This window comes from Dromiciops gliroides, chromosome 4 (assembly GCF_019393635.1).
Source record: "Dromiciops gliroides isolate mDroGli1 chromosome 4, mDroGli1.pri, whole genome shotgun sequence".
Taxonomy (NCBI): Eukaryota; Metazoa; Chordata; class Mammalia; order Microbiotheria; family Microbiotheriidae; genus Dromiciops; species Dromiciops gliroides.
Genome location: NC_057864.1, coordinates 194697914 through 194708572, shown reverse-complemented (window position 1 = coordinate 194708572; position 10659 = coordinate 194697914).

The window sequence follows — 10659 nt, the reverse complement described above, 5'->3', positions numbered from 1 at the left end:
ATGTTTTTTTTTCCTTTGAGGCTTTGCTTTTAGAAGTTTGAGGATCATTGTCTTCTTTTGGGTTTGTATCTTGAGCATCTCTGTCTCTTTTTATATCTTTTTATGGTGGGATTATTTTTTTGGTTTGTTTATTCTTCCAGCCTACTTCCTGTTAGGGTTGGGAATATCTAGGTAGTGTTTGTGTCCTCTTGGGTCTTGCTATTGCTTTCTTAGAGTACTAAGTGCTGTGTTATTCCAGAATCCCATGGACTGTTGAGACTGGGAACCTGCAAGTTTTCAGTGATTCTAAAATGGTATGATCCAGGGTGAAGTTTGATTGCTGCCCTCCTGGTCTGAATTCTTGATCACGATTTGGGTCTGAACATTAGTGGGCTTTCCATAGTTGGAGTTCCAGTAGACTGCTGTTATACTCAACCACTACACTGGACTAGCCATACACTAGTGTCTGGACTATAGCCATACACTATCAGCTAGCTGGATATGTCTACTGGTTCATAGTGATATACCTGTAGGCTCCCTGTTCATCTAGGATTCCTGTTCTGATTATTCTGCTTCAGACTTCAGGTTGGGTTTGGGGCTAGAACTCTACTTCTCTTCTGGATTTATAACCATAGGAATTCTTATTACCTGAATAATTATAAATGGATGTGAAATGGTTGTAAGCATGCCCAGCACTGCACCACCTAGGAAAGGATATCTGATCAAGAAGGTAAGGAGTGGTTGGATCTATACAGCATTTCTCTAAAATTAATCAGACTGTAGGTAAGTGTGAGTTTGAATAGTAATGAGAAAATGACCCCATAAGTCAGTTATTTTTTTCAAAAGACTGCTGCTTTGTACTACTTTTAAACCAATCATTGCTTTGATATTGTCAAGTACAGAAGAGCTTATTCTCACAAGAGTAATAAGTGTGTTTGTGAATGGATAGGCTTTTAGGAATCATTCTCATCACTGTTCTAGCTGTTTCTTGAAGTGGGTAAAAAGAGCTGGATTGTCTTTTCAAAGACTAGACACATTCTCATGAGGCCAGGTCACAAGGCAAAACTAGAAGGGAACAGGGATAGAGATATTGTTTGTTGTTGTTTATTTGTTCAGTCATATCTTACTCTTTGTGACCCTATGGACCATAGAATGCCAGCCCCTTCTATCCTGCATTATCTCCTGAAGTCTGGCCAAGATTATCTTCATTGTTTCTATGACATACATGCTATCCATGCTATAAATGCTCTCCATCTCCTCCTCTGCCATTCCCTTTTCTTTTTGCCTTCAAATTTTTCCAACATCAGAGTCTTCTCCATGTGGTCAAAGTATTTGAGCATAAGCTTAAATATTTGTCCTTTCAATTAACAGTCTGAATTAATTTCTTTAAGTATTGACCTATAGGATCTCCTTGCTGTCCAAGGGATTCTCAAAAATCTTCTCTAGCATCACAATTCAAAAGCGTTGATTCGGTGGTGTTCAACTTTCATTAGAGACCAACTCTCACAACCACACATCACTACTGGAAAGACCATAGCTTTGACTATATGGACCTTGGTCAGCAAGGCTATATCTTTGCTTTTTGGTATGCTATCCAGATTTGCCATAGCTTTCCTTTCAAGGAGCAAATGTCTTTTCATTTTATGGCCACAGTCATTATCAGCTGAGCCCAGAAATAAAAAATCTGACACTGTTTACATTTCGGGAAGTGATGGAAGTAGTTGTCATGGTCTTTGGGTTGTTTTTTCTTTTTTACATTAAGCTTCAAACCAGGATTTATACTCTCCTCTTTCACCCTCGTCGAGAAGCTTCTTAATTCTTTGCTTTTTGCTATCAGTCATATCATCTATGTATCTAATATTGTTGCTATTTCTCCTGGCACCCTTGATTCTGCCTGCTGATTTGTGCGGCCTGGCATTTTTATATTATGTATTCTGCATATTAGTAAATCAATAAGGTGACAACATACAGCATTGTCATACTCTTTTAAACAATCTTAAACCAATCAGTTTTTCTATGTTTGGTTGTAACTGGTGCTTCTTGACCTACATGAAGATTTCTCAAGATACAAGGAATATGATCTGGTACTCTCCTCTCTTTGAGGACTTGCCACATTTGGTTGTGTTCCACAGAGGCAAAAGTTTTAGGGTAGTCAATGAAGCAGAAGTAAATTTTTTCTGGAACTCCCTTGCTTTCTCCATAATAGAGTGAATGTTCGAGATTTGGGCTCTACTTTTTCTCCCTCATTGAAAACCACCCTGTACTCATACAAATTCTTGGTTCACATATTGCTGAAGCCTAGCTTGCAAAATCTTTTTTTCCAGGGCTTGATGAGGTTTAAGTGACTTGCCCAAGGTAAGTGTCAAGTGTCTGAGGCTGGAATTTGAACTCAGGTGCTCCTGAATCTAGGGCCAGTGCTTTATCCACTGTACTACCAGCTGCCCCTATAGCTTACAAAATCTTAAGCATAACTTTTCTGGCATGTGAAATGAGCACAATTGTTTGGTAATTTGAACATTCTTTGGCATTGCACTTCTTAAGATTGGGACATAAACCAATCTTTTTCAATTTATTGGCCACTGTTGAGTTTTTCAAATTTGCTCATCTATTGAGTGCAGCATTTTAACAACATCCTCTCTTAGGGTTTTAAATAGCTCAGTTGGAATTCCATCACCTCCACTAGTTATATTGTTAGCCATGTCTCAGGCCCACTTGACTTCATTCTCCAGGATGTATGGCTCTAGATCAGTAATCACATAATAGTGATTATCAGTGATGTTAAGATCTTTCTTGTATAATTCTTCATATTCTTGCCACCTCTTCATCTCTTCTACTTCTGTTAAGTCCTTACCATTTTTGTCTTTTATCATACCCATTTTTGCATGAAATGTTCCCTTGATATCTCTATTTTTTCTTGAAGAGATCCCTTGTCTTTCTCATTCTATTATTTTCTTCTATTTCTTTATATTGCTCATTTATGAAAATCTTATCTCTCCTGGCTATTCTCTGGAATTCTGCATTCAGTTGGATATGTTTTTCTTTTCTCCTTTCCCTTTCCCTTTCCTTCTTTCCTCAGCTATTTGGTTTATTTTAACTGATTGTTTAGAGCTTCTCTACCTTTGATTGCAAAGTAAGCAATCTGATTTCTATATTGACCATCTGGTAATATCTTTGTGTAGGATTGCTTTTTGGGTCGTTGAAAAAGAATGTTTGCTATGACAAGAGTTATCTTGACAAAACTCTATTAGTCAAAAAAAATCTATTAGTCTCTGCCCTGCTTCATTTTCTACTCCAAGGCCAAACTTGACTGTAATTCTAATCATCTTTTGATTTCCTACTTTAACATTCCAATCCCTTATGATGAATATGACATCTTTTTTGTAATGTTATTTCTTTTCTTTCCTTTTTTTTTTTGAGGCAATTGGGGTTAAGTGACTTGCCCAGGGTCACACAAGCTAGTAAGTGTCAAGTGTCTGAGGCCAAATTTGAACTCAGGTCCTCCTGAATCCAGGGCCCGTGCTTTATCTACTGTGTCACCTAGCTGCCCCTTAATGTTATTTCTAAAAGATGTAGGTCTTCAGAGAATTGAGCAACTTTGGCCTCTGACATCAGTGGTTGGAGCAGAGATTTGTATTACTGTGATGCCAGATGGTTTACCTTGAATTTGAACAGATATCATTGTATCATTATTGAGATTATACCTTGATACTGCTTTTCTCACCCTTTTCTTGACCATGAGGGCTACTCCATTTCTTTCAAGGAATTCTTGCCCATAGTAGCAAATGTAGTGATCACTTAAATTAAATTCACCCATTCCTGTCCTTAAGTTCATTGATACCAAAAATATTGATTTTTAAACTTTCCATCTCCTGTTTGACCACATCTAACTTACCTTGGTTCATATCCCATGCAATATTAATCTTTGAAGTATCGACTCTTCTTTTATCACCAGATATAGCCACAGTTGAGCTTCTTTTAGGCTTTGGCTCAGCCCCTTCATTTTTTTTTTTTTTGAGTTACTTATAATTGTCCTCTGCTCTTCCCCAGTAATGTGTTGGACACCTTTCAACCTGAGAGGCTCATCTTCTAATGTAATATCTTTTGTTATTTAATCCTGTACATGGGGTTTTCTTGGCAAAGATACTGGATTGATTTGCCATTTCCTTCTCTACTAGGTCACCTTTTTTCTTTCTTTCTAGATCACCTTTTGTCTGAACTCTCCACTATGATCTTTCTGTCTTGGGTAACCCTGCACAGCATAGCTCATAGTTTCATTGAACTACACAAGCCCCTGCACTATGGTGTCCAGGAGGGGTAGAGATATCGAGGGTGTAGCATTTTGTGTGTGAAATTTAATAATAGTTTATTTAGGGGCTAGGGGAAGGAAACCAAGAGAGAAGTCTACGGACTTCTTCTCATGGGGAGAAGGCATGGCACAGAGGCGTGGCTCTCTGAGATACCTATCTCCTTGTGTGTGGAATTTAGAGGGCACAGAATACAGCTCTCTTTCTAACCTACCCACTCTATTCCATTGACACATGCACTCCATGCCTTCTCAGTTTTAGGGCATCTAAATTTGCCCAAAGGGAAACAGCTGCTAGTATCTTTTACTTTGGTTTCCAGTGTTCTTAGATGGCAGCAGCAACACAAACTACCTGGTCATGCCATTATTGATGATAGAATTGGTGAAAGTAACAGCAAGACTGCATTTGGGATAGGCAAGACTAACCTGGGCAGTGGTGGCAGCTGCCTAGGAAAGAGAAGAGAAGAGACAGATTGGGTTAGTGCAGTGGATAAAGCAGGGAATGGGGTAGGTACATCATCAGGAGTTCACTTATGGTGAGCTGGGAAAATGTGGACAGAGCTAACAGGAGCTCTGTTGCTGTTGCTATTCCTTGACTTCCAAAACTAGACTTGATGAATGTATCACCCACTTTCCATGATGTCTCACCACCTTTATATTGCCTCTTTGCCAAGAGATTTCAGACCTGGTTTTGCCTTCAGATAATGTACAAATGCAAATGGTGGACTTTGTCAAATTTATCCCAACCAAACATAATCTCAACTAAACCCTTACTGTGGCAAAGGAATCCTTTTATATCTTCCTTATTGATTCATTGGGATAGCTAGGTGGTACAGTGGATAGAGTGCAGGGCCTAGAGTCAGGAAAACATCTTCCTGAGTTAAAATCTGGCCTCAGACACTAGCTATGAGACCATGGGTCAGTTACCACTCTGCCTCAGTTCCTCATCTGTAAAATGAGCTGGAGAAAGAAATAGCAAACTACTCCAATATCTTTGCCAAGAAAACCCCAAATGGGGTCACAGAGAGTCAGATATGACAGAAACAACTGAACAACAAAACAATTAATTCACTATCCCATTCACCATAAAAGCTGTTCCAAACCTCCCACAGGCTCCCTCTGCCTGCACTGAGAACCTTGTCTCACATTTCACTGAAAAAATGTAGACCATTTGATGAGAACTCCTTCTTATCCCTTCCTCATCTCTCACATCACTCAGAAGCCTTCTGCCACTCATTTATCTTCACTCATGTTTCACATGATGAGGTGGCCTTTTTTCTTTCCAAGGCAAATAGTTTCAAGTGATCCCATTCCATCCTTACAGCCTACAAACATGTTCATGTCACACCCATCCTCAGAAAAAAAAAAAAACCCTCATTTGATCCATCCCTATATCTTTCTTCCCTTTTGTGTCTAAACATAAGACACAAAGGTCATTTATAATAGGTGCTTCTACTGTTTTTACTGTCAATTTCTTCTTAACTCTTTGCAGTCTGACTTCTGGCTACATCATTTGATCAAAACTTCTCTGTCCAAAGTTATCAATGATCTTTTCTTTTTTTCTTTCTTTTTTTGGCCGGGCAATGAGGGTTAAGTAACTTGCCCAGGGTCACACAGCTAGTAAGTGTCAAGTGTCTGAGGCTGGATTTGAACTCAGGTCCTCCTGAATCCAGGGCTAGTGGTTTATCCACTGTGCCACCTAGCTGTCCCTTCAATGATCTTTAAATTGACAAATCTAATGGCCCTGTTTGTCTTTATCCTTCTTGACCTCTCTGAAGCCTTGGATGCCATTGATCACTCTTCTCCTCCTCCTCCTCCTCCTCCTCCTTCTTCTTCTCTCTCTCTCTCTCTCTCTCTCTCTCTCTCTTTTTTCAGGACAATGAGGGTTAAATGACTTGCCCAGGGTCACACAGCTAGTAAGTGTCAAGGGTGTGAGGCCTTATTTGAACTCAGGTCCTCCTGACTCCAGGGCTGGTGCTTTATCCACTGTGCCACCTAGCGGCCCCCTGCCCTCTTCTTCTTAATACTCTTCTCTCTAGGTTTTCAGGACACTACTCTCTCCTGGTTCTACTACCTGTCTGACTGCTCCTTCTCTGTTTCTTTTGTTGTATATTCATCCAAGTCATGCCCACTAACCATGGGTATCCCACCAGGCTCTGTCCTGGGCTTTCTTCTTTTTCCCCACTATACTGTTTTACTTGGTGACTTCTTAGGTCCCTTGGTTTCAACTATAATCTCTATGCAGGTGACTCTCAGATATGTTTGTCCAGTCATAACCTCTTTCCCAACCTCTACTCATATCTCCATCTGACTATTGGACATCTCAAACTGATGTGCTCCTAGACATCTTAAACTCAACATATCTGATCTAAGTCTGTTTCTCAGGGTTTTGTTTTTTTGTTTTTTTGTTTTTTGTTTTTTACTGAGATGCCCTCTTTTCTCATCAAAGCTTGAATTTCTTGAAAAACTCCTCCTCCAGCTCCCACTTGTAGTCTCCTATTGGGATTGTGTCAGGAATTTGTGTGTGGTCAAAGGGACCTGGTAGTTAATAGAGCCTATCCTTCCTGGATTCTCCTGGCCTAACCCTGATATGAACTCTCATATAGTCAACTAATTCTTTTACAATGTCCTTCAATATTCTATTATTTTCTTGAGTTTTTATCCAAGGGTTACTCCTAATATTAGTGTGTCTCTGTGTACAAAAATACACACTAAACAATAATACATATCAAATACAGCTTTCCTATTTTTAAAATGTCATTCCATTACAACAGTACTTGGGAAACTGATGTTGCTTTAACCATTAAACTTATAATGTTCTATACACTAAAACAGAAGCAATGAATAATAAATACTTTGCATGTAATCACTAAAAAATATGCAATCAGTAGCAATGTATGAACACATTCATATATCAACAACTGGTATATAACTAATCAATAGCACTTAAATCAGTATAATTGGCACAAACATACAATTTCTGCAAGACACATCTATTGAATTGTCAACAGCATTGAATAGTAAACGGACTTATGTGTTTGTACTTGTCATATAAATACAGTAGATGAGTGGTGATAAAGAGAAATATATTTGGGAGATTAAAACAAAGCAAATCTCCCCTCCCCAAATATTCAAAACAGGATTAAAAAATTTAGTTTAAAAAGAACAAAAAAAGTACTGACTAAGGACCTGGGGTTCACTGGAAGTCAATCCCTTGCCCTCAGTGAGAAATCAGCTATTAGGGTGAAAATTGTTTCATGAGTTCTTCTAATAATAGGGTAACACAAAAATTTCCTCACTAGAACCCTACCACTGAATATCTACATGGTATAAGGGGACAATCTATATGGAAGTCCAGATAATATCTCTCTAGAGGTCCTTGGAACACATAGGACATTCTAATGTTCCCTAGTGGATCCCTTCAATATCATAGGGCATTCCAAAATAAAACTTGGAACTCATCCAGCAATATAACAAGTAGGCTAACTAAAAAAAAATAGAACAAAGTCAGAAGAACCTCAAAACACATGCCCCAACAAAAAGATTAAACTCCAGGGCTGATGGGAATCAACTCCTCCATTTTCAGAAAAGCCATCAAGGTATAGTCTGCAGTCTAGTGGTGATGCTGGGGGACCTCTACCACAAGGAGATGTCAGCTCTGAATTCAAATGAACTTGAGTTTATTGTGGGGGCTGTCTTGACCTCTAAAGAGAGAAGATCAGGATTTTAATTGCATGCTGTGGCTCCTTATTCTCCCACTCCAGAGAAGAACTCTGAGAAAATCTCTTAAACCAGTCTTAGGGTTGGCTCATGTCTAGAGTCTTCTAAAGGAGATTAAAAAGGGATTAACAGAGTACCTTCTAGGAAGTTACTCAATATACAAAACCGTAGAAATCAGATATTAAACATCTATTTCCACTACCACAAAAGAAATGCTCAAAATGTAAAGGTTTCAGAAATATTCTCTGACAAACACTTAAAATATGAATCAGTAACCCATAACAAAGGAATCACGGGAGCCCATAAATAGACAGACATAGAAACATATTTGACACTCCATGGATTCAAAGAAACCCATAAACTGAGACATCAACACATGTTACCCATCATCTCTGTTATGTTCTCCCAGGAGGAAAAGAGTCCCTGGAGACTTGTGGGACTGCTAAATAGACATTTCACTTTTATCTCTTATCTTCATTTTCTAAATAATTCATTCAAGTTCCATATCTTCTGGCCAGTCGAGTTTGCAAGGCTCATTCTCCTTTCTGTGGTAACTTCCCCACTAAAAAGAGGCACTGTGGCAGCAACAACTTCCTGACACCAACACATAGATTGCTCAATGCCTCTGGACTGCTGGAAATCATGAGGTAGCCATCAAGGCTAGAAATACCCACATCAAGCTCATATTCAGTCACCTGTAATCAAGAAAAGAAATACAAAACAGGAGAGGGAGCTAAGGACTTGAGATTCAGTCTTGAGCAAGCACGAGTACTTGCTATCCCAGGCATGCAGCTTCCTGAAGTCAGGACCAGAATTCAAATTTGGCCTCAGGTACTTACTAGTTGTTTGATCCTAGACAAGTCACTTAACCTCTGTCTGTTCCCTCAACTGTTAAACAGGGATCATAATAGCATGTACATCACAGCATTGATGTGAGGATCAAATGATATATTTTATAAAGTGCTTAATACTTTGCCTATTCTATAGCAGGAGCTTAATAAATGCTTATTTCCTTCCCTCTTGATTGAGAGCGGGGGAGGGGGAATAAGAAAGAATTCCTGGAAATCTAAGTGAATGCTGACAATATCAGGGGGAAATAACAAGAAGTGACAAGAGAGACAGAGAAAGAAAGAGACAGAGAGAGACAGAGAGACAGACACAGAGATAAAGACAGAGATACAGACAGAGACAGAGAAATAACTGGAAGTCTACACAGAATCTGCTCTATATCCAATCTGGACCAGTTGACCCCTTTTTTCATAGCTTTATGCATTTCCCCACCCAACCTCTCAAGGAGGTCACCATATTGATGCAGGTGGACTTAATACAAACACCTGACTGGCCTAGCCCACTATAGCTCAGAATTCCTGAACAAAAGTAACCCACCAGTCTCAACTTTCCCTAGTAGCAGAATTATCATCTTCCACCACAATATCTGGCCATACCCATGGTTTTCAAGAATTTTTTTAAGAGGAAGAAAAAAAGTCCCACAAGCCTATTCAGACAAACCTTGCATATTTTGGGAAAATGCCCCATTAAAAACAATCTCTGAAGAATCCTATCCCCTGATCTTCCAATCCTCCCCTAAAGGATGGTTCTAGAATGATTCTGTGCCACTTTGCCTCACTTAAATCCAATTTAAGCCCAAGACATCACCCCATGATGCACCCCGTTGGCGCTCATTAAAGGATAAACAAAAACATATCCTTTTGTACATAATACAGAGCTTCATTCATTCTGGAGAACTGTTTGAGGACATCTATAAGACCCTACTTCTAGCTCCAGGGGAATCTTTTCACTTAAAGAGGTTACCCTGGGAAGAATTCTTAATCTGTAAACCACAATAAGTCTTCCATTCCCCTTTTCAAGTAATTCCTGAATGGTATACTCCACCCTGATTCAATTTAGGAAACTGATAAGAGAGCTGTGAAACTATGTTGTAAATTGTTCTTTCCTAACAGAAAACGGCTGGCACAATTTGTCCTTTTAAAAAAAGGGGGGGAAGAAAAGTTGCTGCTTTTCATTTTTGGAAAGGCCAAAGCAGAGCCAGTCAATGACATTTGTATTGGGAAGGATGTTTGTGTTCCCGTTCTGGATGAATGCTCTTACAATGTGATATCAGGAATGCTGCTCCTGTTTCCTGAATATGTGTGCAAAGATCTTGCTTGCCAAGGAATAGTACATTGTACTACAACGAGACAGAAAGGAACAACTAGCTTGCTTGTGGTAAAATTTCACATATTCCAACTAACCAGGGAGAAGGCCAGTCTTAATTGTGTTGATCACTGAAAAGAGTTCTGAGTTTGGGGTGAGGACCTGTTCTGCCAGTTTTTAAAGGTGTTGCCTCCAGCAAGTTGCTTAACCCTTTCTCGGCCTCCCATTTTCTTGTTTGGAAAGTGGGGGCATTGAATTATCAGGCACTCTTAACCTGCCTTGAACTTAAAAAAAAAATACTTTGATAACTATTTCAATAGAATTGATTTCCTTTGAAACACTACATATTATACTTTATGCATTTAAAAATTATTCTGACAAGGGATCTACAGGCTTCACCAGACTTCCCAAGGGGTCCATGATACAAAAAAAGGTTAAGAACCCCTGGACTAGATAAACTCTAAGATCCAGTCCAGTCAGTAAATCTATGACTAGGTAGTTGC